This window comes from Athene noctua, unplaced genomic scaffold (genome assembly GCF_965140245.1).
Source record: "Athene noctua unplaced genomic scaffold, bAthNoc1.hap1.1 HAP1_HAP1_scaffold_66, whole genome shotgun sequence".
In the NCBI taxonomy this organism is placed as follows: domain Eukaryota; kingdom Metazoa; phylum Chordata; class Aves; order Strigiformes; family Strigidae; genus Athene; species Athene noctua.
Window position 1 is genome coordinate 466,572 of NW_027437556.1, and position 20,300 is coordinate 486,871.

A 20,300-nucleotide genomic window follows, 5' to 3' on the forward strand; every position below is an offset into this window, starting at 1 on the left:
GGGGAATGTGGATGGAATCACACCTGGCACCAAGCAGCCCAGCAAGGAGGGCAGGGAGGGGTAAGAATTGCACCACCACACTTGCCTATGTTCTTTTATGTAGAAGGAAAATGCTGAGCAGGTGCTTGCTAAATTGAAGGCCATGAAAAATCATTTGGCTCTTCACCATAACATCCAACCTAATTAGTTGGGTTTTGGCCCCCAAATCCCAAATGGCATGTCAATCTGATTTTGAAAGTTTACGCTTAACATGTCAGGGGCGTTCCCAAGTATCACTATCATCTGTTTCTTCCTCATCTTCCTGATCTTCCAGCATTTCATCTTCCTCCTTGTTCTTATCAAACAGCTCTATTCCAAGTTCTAATCCTCTTTGCCTTTCTGCAAACCATTCTCTGACCTGCTCATATCCCATGTGAGATTTGGCTACCAGTTCATCGAGGTCTTGCTCATTAAGGAATCTGTGCTTCATATAGTAGTCCTTTAGGATTGCTGTTCCAGTTTTGAATTTTATGACAGACACACCTCTGTCCCAGCAATTTAACCTCGTGCTTCCCTGAGGTCTCCCCCGAGGCCTCCCCCTCCCCTTCAGTCTTCCTTTTCCTCTCTTTCTCGCAAAGCCTTGGCCAATCAGACTGTTTGCATTGGCACTCTAGTAATAATAATACCATTTCAATCCTCCATTTTTCCAAGCATAGCGAGTATCTCCAAACCAGCTCACAATTTCTGATCTTGGGAGCCCAGTTTCTTCTGCTAGTTTGTTGTATTCTTGTAGAGATGGCCACTGAGTACGGACAAAAGAACTTTTAAGCAAGTGCAACTGCTCTGGTGATTTTTTGCCTATTTTGCTTGAAGTGGAATACACTGATTTGGCTCCTGCTGCTCCATCTCCCACAGATGTTTCTCCAGTCTCTTCTTTTGAGCTGCCAGCATTGCTCTCGTTCAAGTCAGCTCCCTCTTCTTTCAAGACATTCAATTTCCTTCTTTCTGTAAACCAGGCATCAAACTCTCTCCTGGTCAGTTTGGCTATTAACCTATTCATCTCTTCATCAGTAAGGACTGGCTTATTAAGAAAACCTGCTTGGAGGACCTGCAGCTGTTCAGCAGTCTTCTCTTTGAATTTCTGCTGGTTGAAATCAGGAAAAGCGCTCCATGATGACTTGTTCTGTGGAGTGACTCCCGTTGGGGACTCATTCATTTCATCGCTTGAATCAATAACAATGGTGGCACACGAATCACTGTTGAGATGAATCCCATGATTATTCTTTGAGTTTCTCTGATTGTAGCATGTATCGCTGAACCACTTTCTGATCTCTCCTTTAGTCAGGGCCGTTATTTTCATAAGTCTTACAATTTCTGAATCTTGAGGAAACTGATTTTTAAGGTAGCTGACTTTCAATTCTGCCAGCTGTTCCTTAGTTTTTTTCGCTCAGATTCCAAAGGAGTCAGGATTCATCAGCGCGCATTCATTTTTGATAGGCTGAGGGGCTGGAACAGCAGCTCCTTGTTTGGTTTCTGCAACAGGCTGAGCAGTGTGAATCTGACTCTTCTGTAACTGTGTTTGGTTTGGGACTCCTGCTACAGTCAAAGCTATTGGGGCTGTTACTGGTAACGTATTTGCACCTGTAACTTGCGTGAGAACAAGTCCTGGCTGACCAACTATTTGGCATGTCTGTAAAATTGAAGGCAAACCATTGCTAGCGGCAGAAATGTGTGCTGGAATAACAGTAATTGTCTGTGGCACGGTATGCACCGTGCCATTAAATTGTTTCCTCCTTGCTTCCTCCACTTCCTCTGGAGTCCAGCTCACACCGTGTTTCAGACGCTGCGCAGAAAACCATATTCTAATCTGTTCCTCTGTGTGACTTAGCTTGAGTGGAAAGAACAGTGATTTCTGACAAGGCTGGATATGGGAATTTGTTGTAGGTGTTAAGCAAAAGAGGACTGTTATCCAAAGCAGTATTATAGGCTGGAATGCTATTTACAGGTATTAGGACTTTTGGAATCAGGTTTGAGTTCTGTGGAACAGTGATTTCTGACAAGGCTGGATATGGGAATTTGTTGTAGGTGTTAAGCAAAAGAGGACTGTTATCCAAAGCAGTATTATAGGCTGGAATGCTATTTACAGGTATTAGGACTTTTGGAATCAGGTTTGAGTTCTGTGGAGCTGTAAAGGCTGTTATAACCTGTGCCACCCCAGGCTGAAGCACTGGTGCTGGAGTCACTACGGCACTAGCCACATCTGCTGCACTGCAAACACCTGAATGGCTCGCTTTTGACTCAGAAACTGCTGGTGGTGGGTTTTCTACTACTTCTTCAGAGTTTGGCTCCTTTTCAGTTCCCTTTTCTTCACCAGCAATGTCATCAACTACATTGTGGAAAACAGCAATACGTTTATTCTCAGTTTTGTTTTTCATCATTTTCATAATAGGAGTTTTGCTGATTGAGATCCCTGATGAGGGGACCTCAGAAGAGTCAGCCTGTTCAACATTTTCTTCTCTAACAAAACTCCCGCCAAAAGTGAGATTGTTCACTGTTTGTTCAAAGACTGTCTGATTACTATGTTTCACCATGGTCAACTTAAAATTCTCTTCTCCAGGGTGGTACTTCAAATTATGTTCTGAGAGAGCATCATATCTTTTGGTAAGAAAATTGCATTCTACACAAACATAGGATGAATTTAATACTAAGTTGGGATGTTCTGAATCTACGTGAAAAATAAACATATTGAGATCGGGAGTTTGAAAAGTACAGTATTTACACTCGTAACCACCTTCTACTTTATTCTACTTTATTTGTATTTTTCTGATTGTCTGAATCCACATACTCATGAACATCCTCATCACTTGTTACGCTCTCTGCTGTAGGGTTATCTGCTGGCGCAAGTACAGGTGGTCCTTCCTCCAACTCTGATACCATTTCTAGATCCGGATCCTGCTCGTTGGCTAAGACCATGCACAGTGTTGTTGATTTTCTTTTACTTGCCATGCCTGTTATGTGAGAATGATACTGACTGGTCAGGTACAGACCTAACTTCAAGCTCTTCTTGATTAATAGTAATGGCTTTCGGTACTTCAAGTCAGTTCTTGTAAAGTCTCAACATTTATCCCGTTAGCAGATTTCCTTTTGTAGTGCAATCAGGTTAGAAATAGTTGAGGATGAAATGTTGAGAGAGACTGCTTTAAAGTCCACATCCACCACCTGTAGCAAAGAAGAGACAGTGGAATTAGTTAAAGAGTAATTTCTATTCTGCTACGTATTTTGGCTTAAGGTAATTCAGTCCTTTGTGGTTCAATCTGCCACTGTTCATCCCCTGAAAACAGCAGACCCATTCCAAAAAGAGTTACTCAAACTAAGTTAAGAAAGGCAAAATCCAATCCACTTACTGTAGGCTGAAATCTGTTTTCGTGCGTGTCAATGCACTGAAAGGCATAAAACACAGGATGGTGTAAGACAGGGAACCTTCTGACTGTTTCCCTGTCTTCAGAACCCTTTTTCTTGGCATAATGTTGAGGTCAGTTGTCCTATATAACTTGCCTTTGAACTGCTTTGCCTAAGCTCTGGCAACATTTCTCGACTGCCCCATGAGCTCAAGTCCTTTCTATCAAAAACTCAACCCTAGTATGACATCTCTACTACTGACTCTGTCATGTCCCTCATGTCTGAGGTTGTGAAGGGTCCCAGAAAAGGCAGGCCTAAGAGTGTTTTTCTATTGCATTCTATATGCAAACATGAGTATGTCTTTATCCCAAGACTGAAAACAGGCAGAACAATGCCTTTTTTAAGGCACTTTGACAGACAAAAGATGACTATCCTTTCTTCCTAGCTCCCCAAATGTCATTCTCCAGTTGAAGACCAATCCCAAACCAATAAAAGTTGATTGCTAGCACATGGCAATTAACTGAAATCTGTTTTCACGCCTCTATGCATTAACAGGGACATGACTGATTGTGTGAACTGTACCGGAGAAAAAAAGCATTGAAGACTGATATAGCAAGCAGAAGCCAAATAAAATGATGTTTAGAATTCCTTGTCCATTTCTAAGAAATCTAAAGTACCACCAAATAAATCTCAGGCCTACAGAAATTCAGAGAATAAATGTAACCTTAAATAGCATAGACTTGAGAGAATTTTATCCCACAGGGAGCAGATCTAGTCTGTTGGAAATGATGCACAAACTTCTGCAGAGGGTTTTAATTCTGTAGTAGTTTTCTTCTTGAAATAAAATCAGACACTGATTTCTCATAACAGAAATCCCATAGGTACCATTAACTTTTAGACAGTGGAACATCATCTACTTCCCAAAGTGGGGGCATGCTCAACTTCAAGGGGAATACTCAGTAGCTGTTACAGAAGGCCAGCTTTGTTCATGACAAAGTCTTAAAGGAAAAAGAACAGTGTAAAAGGAAGAAATGCAGTTACAAGAAATGGGAAGGGGAAAAGAAACACTATTTTCACTGTACGGTAAGAAGATTCTTTCGTTTTGATTATGGCAGAGCAGGACTTGTGGGTAGGAAAGAAGATAAGTAATTCTCAGCTTCCCATTTTTTCTTTAGGCAAAAGACAAAACTGTTCATCCATAGCTGCTGCCCAGTGCTGTTCCATAAGCTGCTTTTTTGAAACTGTATGCCTCACCTCACTTTTTCATAAAAATCCTCCCCAAATGTTTTTGACAGTCACCCTCTGCACTCCTTCTGTGCTTACATTCAAAGTGCACAGCCTGACACGATAGGCTTTTTATGCCAAGGATACGGTTACATGGTATTAAGGACACCGACAGTGCTCAATAAATTGTGGGTAATCATCATTCTGGGATGGCAATTATTTAATAGTACTGAAACGGAAAGATACCCTTCTTCTACAAGTTAATGCTGACAGTCTGTAAAACTACACAGAAGTGTAAAAGATATTTATTTTAATGCCTATATAATGCATTTCACACCATCTCATTTATCTTTGCAGTGAAGGAATCATGAAGCAAAGCTAAATGGATCCATTTGTCTCAGTGTCCTGAGGGACAAGAGGTAGAGCATTACTAACCATACTGCTTTTTTTATGGGGCTAGAGGGCTCTTGACAAAAGACAGACAACTGCCAAGACTCAATGTTGAGCAATGCTCTTGGGGAAGAGCTGGGTGGTATTACCTAATCTTTCTGCAATCTTGAGTAAAATTTTTAAAATGCCAGAAATGCCCGTTTTCAAAAGCTACTTAACAGCTAGCTTTGCTGACTGCGAGTTGCAGTCTGAAAAAGCGACTGCGGTACTCCACAGTGCCTCATCCCTAGCACAGCACGTAGGATCTACATGCAGGGCGGCATGAGTGAACATAAGAGCTTGCTAAAGGTCCTGTTCTGGGATGGCACAGAGCCCAAGTGAAAGCAACATTTCACCTGACATGCAGTGTTGAAGCGTGTTCAAGATAAGGACGGAGATAAATAAAATGGGAAACCTGTCCAATAAATCAGTAAGCGTTTTTCTCCAGTCTCCTCATTTACCCAATAGCATTCACAGCGTCTCCAAGCCTACAGATCCATATGCAATTGCAGCATTTGCAGCCGTTTAGCTAAATCTCTGTACCACGTACCTGCTGTGGTTCAGTTGTGCTCATCGTGCACAGGCAGATTATCCTACCCCTCCACTGTTTACCAATGGAGGAATAAGTTTCTTTAACACAAGCACATCTCAGAAAAAGAAAGCTGCATCTACGCTCTTCTGACTATGCTATGTAAGATTATTTTTTTTTTTAAGGATGTTGTGATTTCAAAACCCAGTTTAATTCAGAGCTTAATGAAGAGCTACGACAGCATTCACTGAAATCTCAACAAAGCAAGATGCTTGCAACCCTTCCTAGACTTCTTTCCTCCACAGACTTTACAGAAACCTCCGTTCTCTTCTCCTTGGCGCTAACAGGATTATTCCATCTGTACCACTCTGCTTGACATGTTCTCTCAGTTTACCAGGGGATTATGAAAACTTGCACTCAAGTAGTTTATCAAATCAATTATGCATCAGCCTTGTACTTCCTCTAGAACACCTCTCCTGTACTGCTCACAAGAATGCCATGTGGGACCTTGCCATCTATCTTGGCTTCAGTAAGGTCTGCAACATTTTGTTCCAGTAGGCTGATTACTCCAGCAAAAAATGAAACCAGATTGGCTTGACATAGTCCGGTTTTGACAAATCCACCTTTTTTAAGAACATTTTCCCAATTCTCTACATTCTTACACAGTGATTTTTAGTAAATTCTTCCTGTATTGTCCTGGGAATGAAGATCCTGTTAACTGATCTGTGATTCCCTACATGTTCTCCTCCTCTTCTCATGCCTCTCCCTCATTTAAGACTAGGTACTATGTTTGTCTGTCTCAGGTCCTCTGAGACCTTTCCCCATCCTCTATGAATTCCTGAAGATCATCACGAATGGTTCAGATTATTTAGTCATGTATTTGACCCTAAAATATATAAGGGACAAGCCAAAACATTGTTTAAGATTTTCTATTTTCATCTGGACTGTATTTTTATCCCTCGCTGTTAATATTGACATTGTGTAATTTGGTTTGTAATGAAATATCCCAGGTGTTTGCTTTATGTTAGAAGCATAATTTTTCAGTGAAAGAATCTGAAGCAAAACTCTCAATTAGTTGCATTCTTGTTCTCTCAAGATCAAAATAGATTTATTCTCCACAGTGGAATTCAACATTTAAAGTAGTCTCTATAGCAGATTTGGATAAAGATTTATATAAATATTCTAAACGCAGGCAGAAACCTTCTGCCCCTTTTGATTATAGTTTGAGAAGGAAAAGATGAGGGGTTGACAGCAGAAGACACACATAAAAGAATCTGTTTCTAGCACAAATTTTTTACCTACCTCTTCCTTCCCTCCCCAAACAGGAGTAACCAATGCATCAAGAAAACAAATGAGATTACAGAAAGTGTTCACTGTGTGTTCAGGTTGTATGCTTTATGAAAAGGCATTTCTCCCTGCTTGCTGTATGACACTTCCATCCTGTGTGCAGGAAAAGTGTGCCAACAAAAAATCCAAACCCAAATGTCATTTTAAGAACATGCACAGAGTGGCTCAGGAGAAGATGAAGCAATAGAAACTGTTTCTAACTTTTAAAATCACCTAGATTACAAATTGCCTACGATCTCTCTCAACGCAGAAAACATTTTGTCTTTTTCTTATAGCATCTGATTAATCCATGACAACATGCAATCGTTGATCCTTTGTTTAGCCTCCTTCTAACTATTACCATTTATTCAGAGTAGATATATCCATGTCAAAAACTATTCCGCACACAGCCCAGTGTAGGCTGATCTGCTATGATCCGTACTGCCTCTCAGCGAGGTGTGTGAAGGACTTAATTTTATAGTGCCATTTTCTTCAGCTGTTCATTATCTGCAAAGATCAGGGGGGCATTACTGCTTATGACTCCAAAATAAAGGCAAATTCTCTACCTAAACTCTGCAATATTCACATCTCATCCCTGTTTTTAAATTAGTTCCGGTTCTAATTCAACACAGGCACAAAACTTGTCAAAATTATTTCAGCAGGACTTCATGTGTGCTACAAAGATAAGGGCATGCTTAGGGTCCTTGTCACATTACAATTTGTAATAAGGGAGGCATCTTCCAAAAACGACTGTACTGCTTGCCCACACACAGTTTCAGGGTATGCCAAAGCCAGACCCATGTGGAGCACTGGGAAGAGAACACGAAGCCCAACAGAGGCTGAAGGGAGCCTGTCACGGGACCTGCGAGTAGGTTTTCTTGGATTCTCCCTATCCCCACTGGTTTTAATGGGTGATGAGCAGGTTCCACCAAACTAACTTAGAAGATCAGGCCAGAAGTGACCACTAAATAACCTAGATTGTCTTTCTCTATTACAAAATTTCCCCCAGGTATCTCTACAGGGAGGACAGTAACTTGTGCCACTGCTTTTGACACACAAAGCCATCACCAGTTTTTACATTTGATCACATAGAAGCTACTGATCAAACATGGCAAGTACTTAACAATCATGGGTGCACTGACAAAGTACCTTTAACATATATGGTATGTGTCTCTGCTCCTCAGTCACATAAACATTTATTTTTCACATGATGCAGTCACCTTGGTAGCTAAACCTCATACAAGCAGGTTTTGTTTTTTCTTTTTTTAACCACTGAAGTGTTCAATTCAAATTGTGAGCACTCAGTGCTTTTAACATCAGACATGTCTGCTCGATTATTCTTGAAAGTGAGTATCAGACTGCTTATCATACTCAACAAAATGGCAGCAGAGTTAGGGATACTTTTTTTTGCATAGTTACAGCTCTGTTTTGTTTTGCTTGCTGTGCTGTTACACAGAAAAAGGAAAGGAGAAAGAAATCAAATTACTGACATGAAAAGATTTTCAAATGTGTTTTGGGTTGAACAAACATTTAATTCAACCCAGAAAATCTTTCATATTGGCTTTTAAAAAAAATTGAACACTAAGGAAATTATTCATTTTAGGAATTGTTTATCAAAAAAGTTAATCCTTAAAACATCAAAACAAAAGGTTTATTTCTCCTGGGATTTTCTTCTTTAAAATGAAATTATCTGGCACAGACATGATTTCACAAAATGTTCCTTTCAACTTGAATCTGCTTTCACTTTTTTCCCAGACAAAAAATTTCTAGAGACCTTCGTTTTCCCAGGCCCTAGTCTAGTGCTGGAAATACAAGATCTTCCTTTTACTTCCCAGAGTTTGTGTCCCCAGACACCTTTCAGCTTCTTCACAGACCAAAGCAGCCGTCCTGCAGATGGTCTCCTTTGCTAGACAGCCCTACTCATTCTCTAATCATCCCTCATGCTACACAGGAACCCCCACACTTCTGAAGGTGACGCAGCTCGGCACAAACTGTCTCCCTCTCCTCTCCCCCTCCTCCACTGATTGCAACTAACCACATGTGCCCTTCTCACATTGGAAACCAGATTTCAAATCGGCTGCTATCTACTTTCACTAATATTTGCCTGTCATCATGGCAAAACGGTATCTTCTCAACAGTAATTAACAGTGTTGGGAGCACTCTACCCTTAAACAAGTGGGACTAGGTCTCAGGGATTAGCAACTCCCAACACTTTTACACCTTGCTGCTAGACCAGTGGCATTCGCAAGCGTGCATGACAGGCATAAAGGCATGATCAAAAGCAGGTAACAAAAGATCCCGAAAATTCTACCTTGGATACAAAAGGCAGTGATACATTATGATTCACAATTCTGCCTTTTTTTTTTTTTTAAACAGTGGAATGCATTTCTCAGACCTCAGGGCTATATCCTTGCCAAATTTCAAGTTCCTCTGTCAAGTTCCTCTGTCCCTGAGGCACAGAGCTGTTCAGAAAAAGAATGGTAATACTGCTTTTACACTGAGATTGCCTTTCCTTGCTTCGCTCCTTGATGTTAATTTTGCTCTTAAACCAGTTGAATGTTCCCCCAAAACTCAACGAACAGAGAACAAAAGCAGTCTCCAAATAGAAACTATGTGTGAGAAATTCTCATTTCAATGGTCATAAGAAACCGAAAACAAGGACTTACAATGGACTCACCAGGTGACCCTAATAGGCACTGCTACATGCTCCACATGTACGCACAGACTTGCATACACCAGGATACAGACCTGTAATTTATGTAACTGTTGTCTGGAGAGGTTTAGAGATCTGCTGGGAACTTTTAAGGAATTTCCATCCTTGGAAATTTTCAAAACTTGGTAAGACCCCAAACAACTCTATCTTCACAGTTAACTCTGCTTTGAGCAGGACGCTGAACTAGATGATCTCCAGAAGCCCCTTCTACTCTTAATTTTTCTCCTCACCATTTTTGGATGTTTCAGCTTATAACTAAAAGGAAGGAGGGTAGCTCAAGCTGCCTACATAAACACTCTCTGCAGGTCTCATCTATCTAGTAAAATACCACTGTGTACCAAGCTAACCTTTGTGAAAAGCAAAGCATTTTAATTTGCAACAGTGACCTGACTCCACCCCCCCTGCTGAGTTCTGTACTGTACTCCGTAGATGCTCCCACTGATTTCTGTGGGAGATAATGTCTTATTCTGTGCGCGACAAAGACGGATCCCCCCCCGCCATCACGCATTCACGGAGTGGATAAACAGTGTTTACTGCCAATCAGCTCAGTGACAAAAAGAGTAAAAGACAGGGGGCTATAGAGCCTTCCAAGTATAACACATGGAATAAAAAGCTGCATCTCGAAGTACGGTCACCCGTAGAAGTCAGAGAGGTAACTGCGTACTCAAGTCACCACGGAGTAATGAAGGGTCTTAAAGAGTCAGTAGACCAGAACAAGTACCTCAGCCCAGGGCAGAGGGAGCAGGAGGTTTGCAGTGACTGTGTTTCACATGTTCTGCTTCACAAGCACCGCTGGATTAGGAGCCCAGCAGTAATGCTGTCCCCCACTGCTCCCAGCTCACCCAAACGAAGGCCTTCAACGCAGCAGCAAAGTAACTCAGCAGGAATCAAGTCTTTCACCAGACTGGTTCCCCGCTCCATCGTTATCCAGGATGAAGCCCCAAACTCTGACTGTGAATCTCACCTCCATGACTTACTTTCTACGACACGTGGGACCCCTCTCCTAACTGCTCAGAGCCCTGCTGAGGAGACAACCCCCAGTTTGGGAGCCACTGGCTGAGGCAAGCCAGGGGCTGCCCCTTTTGCCCTGTTCTGCTGGAGCTGACTGTCATGTGAGCAACTCCTGCAGGAGAAACACAAGCCTCCCATGTTCGGTCCTGGCAGGGAAGTGACAGCGACAATCACCGAAAACAGATTACACAGTTTCGCTTTTTGTCTCTCACATGCTAGTATAATGGTGGAAAATTAGCACAACAGGATTTAAGTGGAAAGTATGTAGCTAACTAAAACACTGTGTTTAAAATGAATAGCTGTGGGGCTGCTTGCCTTTTTTTTTTTTTTATTTCCATTTGATTTAAACACCATCAAAAAATTGGATTAGTTCTGTTTTAAAATATAGTGGTCGTTCAAAGCTGCATAAATATCCTAGGGTCAAAATCATACTCTCTCTGACTTAAATGAGAATAGGCAGTAGAATTTTATTTCTAAATACTGTAAGTGTTAATAAAAAACACATTTAAGAAGCAACAGAAAAGCCTAAAAAAAATATTACACATCACCAAACAAGATAGCATCAGAGTTGGGGGTGAAGGAAGAAAAGAATCAATATTATGTTTATACCTCCTATTATTTAGAGTAGGAAAATCAAAATCAGTTTTAGTTAGAAGTAATTTGTTAATTTACGCTAATGTGTCAAGAACACACTGAACACGTTCACTGCAATGAGTAACGCCTACCTAATTTACCAGCATTAAACCAGTCATCCTCATTAAGAGCACCAATGACTGCCTGAAGTCCTGTTCTAACTGTAAAGAGGTAAGTCTTTATTAATGGGATAAAAGCACTGAGGAAAAAATCAGTATTAAAATGGACAGTTGTAGTTCATATAATTTATTTTTTTTAGAAGCATATCATCTTCACTGGAAATTCTTAGTGAAAACACTGAATTAGTGGCAGTCAAGGACTAACCTTACAGACAGACACTCACTTTGAAGACATCTGCACTGAGTGAAGACACAAATTATTTTCTGAATGACAGAAGTGTCCTGCCTCAAAATTGAAAAAGCAGTACAGGTTGTTTTCTGTGTAAAATCTCCAATTCACATTTGAGCATGAGCTCTGCCAGAGCTCAAACCTTAACAGACATGGATACAACATCACAGAAACAATACATTTCAGCTAAGAAGTATGAAAAAGTTTCATATTTTGTCTCATTAAAAAATAGCCATGTTTGAATAAATGTATTCTTTGATATTCTACATATTTACAGTAGCTTAATTAATAATACAGACATGTTATGCTGTTTAGGGGAATTCTTAACTAAATTTTCATTTCCAACCACAGGACATAAATTGGGAATTACAGGCACTAACCATTATCTGAAGAACAAGATATGCATAATTCACTGTTTTCTAAGAAATTGCCAAAAAGTAAAAATTAATACTCTGAATGTACATTGAGGTAAAGGACAGATGAAATAAACACTCACTGATACAATTTCTCCCTTCACAAAACAAAGTTTTTCAAACCACCACAGTATCAAACAATGAGAATCATTCATCATTTATGAAAGTTAGCAAAAGCTCAAATGCAAATCAAGATCAGAAGAAATACTTCAAATCAAGGATCTCTACACACAGATCTAAATTGTGATTAAATCACCTATTTTAAATAATTTTAATTCTATCAGTTATGCCAGTTCCCATATATTAGGATTGTTTTTGAATTAATGCATTAGGCAAATGATAACTGGGGGGGGGAGATGGGAGAATACAAAGATTGGTTAGGAGAGGCAAGATGAACATGTTTAGTGTCATTCTTGAATCAACCAAATTAGAAGAGCCCAGGATATGACGAGTGGGGTGTGGTACTCAAGGAGAATGTTTATGAGAGTGTCTAAGTTTAGCATAAGAGAATAGGCAGGCCTGGAAACCTCGTGGGAATAAGATGCATCTCTTGTTGTAGGCGGCCCCAGCAAAATGTTACTGGTTCACTAGTAACTAGTTCACTGGGGCAAGCTTTTTTTTCCTCCCCTTTCCCTTTTTTGACAGCCAAGTACAATATTAGCTCGCCTTTTTTTTTTTTTTTTTTTCCTGGCCATTGTCAATCTGAGGCCGGTTGAGAATATTTTGTGTCTAGACTAATAAATGTTTGAGAGGATTTTGCAAGACTGGTTTATGGGAACTGAATCCACTTTTTGTTTTTCCGCTGGAAAAAGCAGTATTAAAAGCAAATGAGCACCATCATGCTTTTGTTCTAAATTGCATATTACAGCACTGCTATTTTGTGTGCAATCACTACATAATTTGGAACAAAAATGCTTTTTAAAATTCAAAGCTATCCCTGAGCTGCTAAGGTTCTCTTGGAAACTGAAGGAGGAGTCTGAAATTACTGTTCTTTTGTTTGCATCCCCCAGTGAGAAAGGCAGCACACAACTAGAAACCACTGTGCTTCGAGGCAGCATGAATCATTAAGAATAAAGATCAACCCCCCCTTCATTTAAACATTAGATATTAAAACTAAATCTAGGACAATGGTAAACTAAACACACTCTTTCCTTCCCAACCAGTTACTGGTTAAATAAAATATCAAAGGGACTATATAAATCTTGTAACTTCCTCTACTGAGATGAAAAAAGATATTTTTGCAAAATATGGCCTGTCTAGATCCAATTACAAGCATCAACTTAATCAGTGGAAATTACTGGGATATGCATGGGCCAAAACCTACATCATCTTTTTAGTATTTGTTTTGGAGGGCGGGGTATCTCAAGATGAAATGGCTGACTGAGCTTTTCATTTCATTGTTTCGGGTGGAAAAGGCTGAATCTTCCCGCATAAGGTAGTGCGGAGAAGCTGCTCCGGTGCAGAGCAGTCTTCAATTCCAACCCCCCGGAAAGCTCACACCTTCAGCCCCAGCTCTCTGCAGCATCCGGAATTAAACATTACCTGGTAAGGAAGAGGGCTCCTGTTCGCTAATTCACAGATAGTAACTTCATGAGGATTACATCCCAAAAGAGGATATTCACTCAAATAAAGGAGCATATATCCGCAAATCTGCCCTTAGAACCAGCTCGTGCCCATATGCATCTGGCCTGAACTGCAGTGAAAACATTCCTCACTCTTTGTCAGTAAGCACACGTGACCACAGAGTGTGGTTTATGCACCGTCATCATCCACACAGATATTAATATACTGGAAAGCTTTCAAAGCAAAGGATTCTGAAGTAAAATTTCCGTGTATTTAGAAACATAAAACCTCTCCCTCTCTGAACATTATAGACAAGGATTAATATATGTATTTCTAAAGATGTGCACATGTGACTATTGCTCTACTATATATGGAAAGAGTAAACTTACTTTACTTCAATATTACTCTTTTTTCTCACAACTTCCTGCCTTTCCCCAAAAGAAACAAACAGCTGATATTAACAAAGCCTTATTTTCCCCTGCAGGAACCCACAAACTAGAGGAAAAAAAAAAAAAAAAAATGCTACTTGTCAAGAATTATTAGGATTTAAATTAGTATTTAAAGTTAATGTTTGTGGACTGTAAGATAAAACACCCAAAGCTGCAATCATTTCACCCCCCAAAAATTCTACCTTTAATTATTTATTTTAATGAAATATAAAAAATAGTTCTTTACTTACCCACAAACTGCAATAAATTTAAGGAAAACGTATTAAGAAGCCAAATTTGAAAACCACTCATAAGATACAAGGAGTAAAGTTGTGTGGGTTTGCATCGTGTTTTAACGGATAGCTACAGTACCGGCAGAGATCTTGTACAGGCACCAATTGCTCAAACTGATCCACGCACAAAAAACTTGAATTGATGTGACGCTCCAGGTATGATGAACCTTTTGTCAGTTCAGACCCCCACTGAGAAGTCTGGAGGACAGAGAGCCATAAGTACTCAACACTGCAAACAAGGCTGGACACTGTGCAGTCCTGAATGCTCCAAAAATTCCACCAAAGCTATAAATGTGTTTCACATTGCTGAGAATCCTACTGAGAAACAGAAACCCCTGAGTTTTACCACTTGCTCCACCTAGTTAGGTGGCAACTGCTGCCAGGTGCCTGTAGTTACTGCCTAATTGTAGTTATTGTCTAATCAGTAGTTACTCCTGATACAGCTCTGATTGGCAGAGCACCCTCAGCTCCAGCTGATGTTGCTGAAGGCAGCTGACCTGTGGATAAAAAGGCAGTATTCTACTTTGAAAGTATTCTAAAGATTAAACAGGAGTCTGGGCATTTTCAAGAAGCACACAGCTGTAACTAAGGTTTAACTACCAGTCTTCTACAGCTCAGGTAGTAATAATTTTTCTTTCCTGACTCCTTCTCCATTGTGTCCCCTCTTCTTAGGGGATACAATATTCCTAGATCTCATTTTGACTGAATTAGCAAAACAGAGCCTTACACCAATGCACAGAGCCAATAGGAGAGGCTTAAAATCAACAGCACTTTGACACAGGAAGCATGCCCTTCCATTATAACACAGGGAGCAAGGCCATCATGTTAGTACCATGTTTTGTTTAGGCTAATATATCTCAATTTTTAGGAAAGCCAAGCTTAGAGACCTCTACCAAGACTGCCTGCGACTATACAAACATGCATTCCCATCTATAGAGTTCTTAGCAGCTTTGTAAGGTAAAACAATGCTAAAATAAATGCACTCCTCACCTATAAACAAGGAATCAGCCCTTGAAACCTACACAATTGCCTAATTGACATTGAAAGCTATTTCCTATCCAATTCATAGATTCATTTAGGCTGGAAAAGACCTTAAAGATTTTAGAATCCAACCATTAACCTGACGCTGCCAAGCCCACTGCTAAACCATGTCCCTAAGCATCACATCTATATGTCTTTTAAACGTCTCCCGGGATGGTGACACCACTACTTCCCTGGGCAGCCTGTCCCGGTGCTTGACAAACCTTTCAATGAAATTTTTCCTAATATCCTATCTAAACCTCCCCTGGTGCAACCTGAGGCCGTTTCCTCTCGTCTTATCGCTTGTTACCTGGGAGAAAAGGCCAACACCCACCTTGCTACAACCTTCTTTGACGTAGAGAGCAATACGGTCTCCCCTGAGCCTCCTCCAGGCTACACATACCCAATTCCCTCAGCTGCTCCTCACAGGACTTGCGCTCTAGACCCTTCACCAGCTTCGTTGCCCTTCTGACATGCTCTAGAACCTCAATGTCCTTCTTGTAGCGAGGGGCCCAGCACTGAACACAGTAGTCGAGATGCAGCCTCACCAGTGCCAAGTACAGGGAGATGATCCCTTCCCTAGTCCTGCTGGCCATACTATTTCTGATACAAGCCAGGATGCTACTGGCCTTCTTGGCCACCTGGGCACACAGACATGGTTCATAAGACACTTTGAAGATTCAGAGTGCTGGATGTGTGGAACTTTTATCATAACCATTAGAAAGTTCAAAAGCTCATTTCTGTCCTTCTGTCTGGTGGGGTGAATTTGGAGCTCACTGAACGATGCTGGCCTTGCCAAAGAGCAAGGACAGGTGTTATGTATGCCTCATGATACAGTTCTGTTTGCCCACAGTTTAAACAAAACGGTCAGCCTTCGAAGCTTGCTTGAGCAATGATTTCAAATTGTGGGTCCCCTGGCAGCACTTCAACTCCTAGTGAGACCAATGGGTAAGGAGGGTGAGTAGCAGATTGCAGAATGTCACCAGGGAGGCCAAGTTGCACGGAGTGAACCTAAAATACCAAACTCACTTTCTTAAATGGCTCCAAACACAAGCTGAAGGCGGTTCTTTGGAAGTAGAAGGTACTGAGCTCCTTTGTACTTGCTAGGCATAAGCAGAGGTCAAGCTGCTAAAGGATTTTTGCAACATTAAGTTCTTTGCTATATTTGACATAATTTACGGAGTGCAGAAAGCAGCATATTGAAAGTGCTTCACCAGTTTTCCTACACATTCTTCCATCTAGCCGCATTCATTCCTCTTTTAGTCATCGGCAATTTTCCTAGTTTCTGTGCTTTAGTGTGATACTGCCCTTTTTAGATTTTTAACAATATAAATGCATGCTCTACTCTACATTCCAGTTCTTGCCCCTTTAGATTATACACTTTTCACGGCATTCTATTGCAGTTTAACATCTACTATGATCTCAAAGCTCTTCAGGATAAAAGCCTGGTACACATCTTCCCACAGGCAACAGCAGCAGACTTTTGCTCAGTTTTGGCCGATTTCTGAAGCTGATTAGAAAGGATCCACTGGTAGTAGAGACACTGTTTTATGAAATACGTTACAGTTCATTGAACTCTGAAGATATGAAAAAGACTTGAGTGGACCTTCCAAAGTTCCTTCTAGTTCCTTGACAGAAAGGCAATAGAACTGGAAATGAACCATCAGTTAAAGTGATGCAAGGCACAGAATTGTGAAATGCCATCTGGCTGGTACGGGATAAGGAAATGTATCATTTGTGGTGGCTCCCACCTCCACAGAAAAAGAAACAACTGTCTATGCAGCGAAGGGGGTTGAATGTTTGGAAAGGTACTGAACTAGCCACAAAAAAAATTTTAAAAAAGGAGAGAAGATGAATCAGAATAAAGACAATTAATTGAAACTAATAATGATGATACTAATAATGCTGAAAACTTAAGTAATCACATCCCTTTGATAGCCTGAGAAAAGAAGCTGCTTTAATGCCTAATTTGGCAATATCAGAAACTTAAAAAAATAACATCAGAAAATTGTATTCTTACAGGTATGTATTCACAAAGGTGAGGCTACTGACACACAGTAGGGAGATACAGGAGCAGAACACTAAGATCAACATTGCTGCCTATTTAGGAAATACAAAGTAAACAGAAGAAAAAGGGGAAATGGTACTATACTGAAAACTGCGTCACTTGTAAACAAGTCACTGACAACTCAGAGGTGAACCATCCTGGACACTCATGGATCAATGACACCACATCTAAAGCACAAGGAGAGGGAATATTGACCGTTAATACCCAGAAGAGAACAGCATGTCCATTCAGAACCTTCCCTCATGCCATGACCCCAAAACTGTTACCACACAGGACTCTAATTTAATAATCAGACACTGAAAAGCTAATTCTGTAAATTTTGCAACAGGTTCAGGATTTCTAAAAATTAGAAAACATAAAAATACTGAATTTGACACCATGGAACTCTTGACTAGACCTCTGCTTGCCACGTAAAGAGAAACCGATCACCAAAATAATGATTAGCCACAGCTTAGCTACAAGTCATTGTGCCCTGGTGATATTTATTAAGTGCAAACAGAATAAAACCCCGGTTTATATGTACTTGCTGCTTTAAAAGTTCCAGTTCCATAAAGGTGGAAAAAATCCTGAACTCAGACTAGAGGAAAGAATCTGACTTCAAAGATAGATGACTGCTTTTGAAATAAGACTCTTCTAAAGGCACATCTACACAAAAGGGTCAGCAGTGTCAATCATAACTAGATGAAGAAGCTAACCAAAATTTAATCCTTTCCCTTAGACTACCTGTAAACAAATGGGGCAAAAACCCACGGACATGCTCAGGCATAGCAATAAGCTTAAGTGAAGTGCAATAGACTGCTCAGTGAAGCAAAAGACACAAGAAACAGTCTTTTCAGTACATCAGGAACAAAAGGAAACCTAATGATAACACAAAGTCCATTATTCGACAGAAATTCTTCAGTACTCAGAAATCTACAGAAGGCAGAACTGTTCGATACACAGCTCTAACAGTCTCCAGTGATATGTTGGTATGCAGTGATAAATACTGTCTGTGCAGATAACGACCAACAGCCATGAGTGACAGTAATTAAGGCTAGGCACCAGGCCACTGAATCCAGCTAAACCACGCACATGGTCATCAAGGCTGTTGTAAGAGAGGAAATAATCCAGAAGAGAGTCATAAGAAACATGAAGAGAGTAGAAAGAGAGAGAGCCTCACAAAGAAAAGCTCTACCTCAAACTGCTATGTTTTACAAAGGCAAGTCTGGGGACAATCAGAGTATACAGACACATTACCCAAATGTGGTGACAGAGGGATTTTCAGTCTAGCAAAGACACAAGAACCACTAGCCTGAAGTTAAAAGCCAATCATTTCAGTTATAAAAACCAGCATTTGCCTCTAACCGGCTCAAGGGAATTCATTTAACAATACAAGTGAAATAGACTGCCTTGCTGGCAACACCTAAAGACAGTAACAAAAGGGTTTTCTAAATGATGCGTGCTCACTCAAAGAGGTCCCAATTCAGGGCAGCCCCCGAGCTTGCGTCACGCAGGTTGCTTTAAACAGGGTTTCTGTAAGTACTCGCAAGCTTTATTTTTTCTGTGTGAAATCCTTCTAAGCAAAGCCAAACAAAAACTAGACTGCTGGTCAAAGCCAAGAGCACAGCTTTTAACATTCTTTTTTTCACTCCTATCTTTAACGGAGTATTTGTTTTCACGTAACAAGTTTCATAACAAAATGCACTTTTTATTTATACAATGTTTATATGCACTTCGACACGCCGAGTACACTCTCCCTACTTATCCAGTGTAGAAGCGGCACCTATTCCAGCTTGCAGACCAAGAGACATCTCAGCCTTCACTATTTCACGTGACACGGGGCAAAGTAAACTTTGACCTACCAACAAGTCCAAGCAGCTTGGAAATCAAGCACAAATACCTACCCGATAACGGTCACTACTGCAGATACTCTGAGCCCTGTCAGAGATCCAGAACTGCCGCCATACACGGTTTATTGAAGTCGGTGTTGATCTCCCGTGCTGCTCATCCTGATCTAGGGGAGAGCCGAGCGTCAGAAGGCGCCCCAAGACCCAGACACCCCCAGAAGAACAAGCCAGACATCTTTCCCAACCTGGCCTGCACAGACACCGCACTGTTCCTCCACGCTCACACCCACTCCGCAACGCCACGGGATGCGAGACAACTCCGGAGCCAGCACTTCACGGCTCGTCGGCTGCCGTCAGTCTGTCTGTCGGTCAGTCCGTCAGCCCGAGAGCCGGCAGGGGCACGCAGCCCGGGAAACCGGGCGGGAACTCGCCAGCTCCTGCGGGCGCCCCGGGATTGAACTGCTGGCCTCTCCTTTCTGGCGGGCGAGTCCGCCGAATCTTCCTCCGCCCTGCGGCGAGCAAAGGGAAGCGCAGGGGTGAGAGACGGTCGGTCGTCGGGCTCGAAGGGGTTTAATCCCCTTGCGGGCCGGGCCGGGGGAGGGACGGAGCAGTCCGCTGCGAAGTTACGCCCCGGCTCTCCCCCCGCAGGCAGCCCGGAGCCCGCCGCACCCGGCCGGCGACACCCCCCGCCGCCACCGCCTCCCGGCCGCAGGGACAGCGCCAGCCACTCGCCCGCAGCCCCAGACAATAGGGAGGCGGGCGGGACGCGGCCGACCCACCGCGCCCACCCCGCGGGCGGCAGCGGGGCGGCAGCCCCCGCCGGGCCCGGCCCGGCCCCCCCGCCGGGCAGGACCCGCCGTCGCTGCCCTGCCGCCGCCGGGAGAGCACCCGGCCCGCTCCCCGGGGACGCGGGGCCGTGCGGGGAGCACGCCTCCCCGGGCGGGGGGGTCGCCCTCCCACCTCCTAGCGACAAGAGCCGCCCCTCCGCCCGCGCCGGCGGGAGACGCGAGCCCCTGCCTGACGGCGCCGCTCCGCCTCGCCCCTCGGCCCGCCCCGCCCGCCGGCCTGCCCGCCCGCCACCTCCGCTCGCGGCCGCGC

General features: G+C 42.2%; 1 pseudogene; it reads right to left on the reverse strand.

Annotated features, from left to right (window-relative positions):
- Positions 1-220: 220 nt before the first annotated feature.
- On the reverse strand, positions 221-2,985 carry LOC141955020 (zinc fingers and homeoboxes protein 1-like; annotated as a pseudogene).
- Between the last annotated feature and the right edge of the window lie 17,315 nt (positions 2,986-20,300).